The sequence below is a fragment of the Terrapene carolina genome, unplaced genomic scaffold (assembly GCF_002925995.2).
Source record: "Terrapene carolina triunguis isolate 2854851 unplaced genomic scaffold, T_m_triunguis-2.0 Scaffold210, whole genome shotgun sequence".
Lineage (NCBI taxonomy): Eukaryota > Metazoa > Chordata > Testudines > Emydidae > Terrapene > Terrapene triunguis.
Genome location: NW_020664561.1, coordinates 7,482,140 through 7,483,936, shown reverse-complemented (window position 1 = coordinate 7,483,936; position 1,797 = coordinate 7,482,140).

Genomic DNA, 1,797 nt, shown 5'->3' with positions numbered 1-1,797 from the left:
CTTTGACTGAGGATGTTCATTTAGACTAGGCTGAAATGTCTCCAGTCCCCGAGCATTCCTTATGAGGCCATTGTTGTCATGTGCCTTACAGCACTCGCTTGGGCTCACAACTGAGATCAGGGCCATATTGTGCTTGGCGCTGTATGAACACCGAGTGAGAGACAGTCCTGCCCCTGAGCTACAATTTAAATAGTCAAAGGGTGGGACAGAGGAAGATAACGATGGTGGGGAGGGCAATTGCCATAGTGCACAGGGCCCCAGAGTTCTTTAATCCAGCCCAAATGTTCCAAAATCATGAACCAGGCCCTAAAAACCTGACCTCTCAAGGTTTTCTCTGCCACCAGGAGGGTCAGAATGTACTTTATTTTTTTTAAAAGAAAGCTAATGCAATCATTTGACTCCAGGTACTGGGCTTTAAGGAAAATACCAAAAATTGTGAGCATTGGCAACACGCTTTTAGGTGAAAGCTCAGTGGAGACAAGGCCTTAGGGCAGCAGTTCTCAAACTGTGGGTCAGGACCCCAAAGTGGGTTCGTGACCCCATTTTAATGGGATCGCCAGTGCTGGTTGAGACTTGCTGGGGCCCGGGACCAGAGCTGAAGCCTGAGTTCCACCGTCCGGGGCCGAAGCTGAAGCCTGAATGCTCCAACCCTGGGCAGCGGAGCTCAGGTTACAGGCCCCCTGCCTGGGGCTGAAGACCTTGGGCTTTGGCTTTGGCCTCCCTGCCTGAGGCGATGGGACTCGGGCTTGGGCTTTGGCCCCCCCTCCTGGGGTTATGTAGTAATTTTTGTTGTCGGAAGGGGTTTGCGGTGCAATACAGTTTGAGAACCCTGCCTTACAGTGTGTAAGACCGTGCCCATGGGGGTGTGTGAAAGAGTTAGGTTCTTAGCTGATGTAAAGTGTCATAGCTCCATTGACCTCAGCTTACCCCAGCTGGGAATCTGTCGCAGAGATTCCAGGTGTGTGTGTGTGTGTGTGTGTGTGTGTGTGCTGTTGTTGTTGTTTACAGTAGGGTTGCACTAGTCAAGGTTTCACTGGGCAGGTAACCTTTTCCTGATAATTTTGCAAAGCTGATTTATGTATTATTGTCATATTAACATAAAATCGAAGAGGAAATATAGGACAGATAACACAATATAGAGATCCATATGTTTCCCTATTAAGTAAAATATTGTGCAATTTTATCTAGTTACTATTAAAACAGCTTATTTCTGAGGGATGGGTGGGTGGGTTAACCACACACATATTTCACTTTATTTGCTGACAGGTTAAGGAGGAAATATATATTTGTTGCACTTAATATTTCAAACCAAACATACTAAAAAGGGAAAATTAGCATTAACTAAAAAGCCCAGCAATGTAATAGTGGCATCCCTTCCCTCTGGATTCAGCTACCATGAGCCCTTCTTACCATAGACTTACTTAATTGCAGTCATCTTAAATCCCTTTATTAATAACTTTGCAAACCTGCCAGGAGCACAGTGAAATTACTGTGTTCACCTTTCAAACCTCAGCAAACCTTTGATACAAGGCCCACATCCGAGGCAATAATTTACATTTATGCAGCACCAAAACCCGATATGCTCACCCTTCATATTAAAAGTCTATTTATAAGTGTTTTGTAAAGGGTTAATGCTTGATTAGCAGATGTTTTAACAAATGGTTAATTGATTGTTATAAAGTCCAACAGGTCACTGGATTGCTTGCAACCAGAACACCTTGAAACCACGTAACACAGATTGCTAATATGTATGTAACCCTTCTGCCCATCTAGGTTGGCAGCAACAAGGGCCGGGTT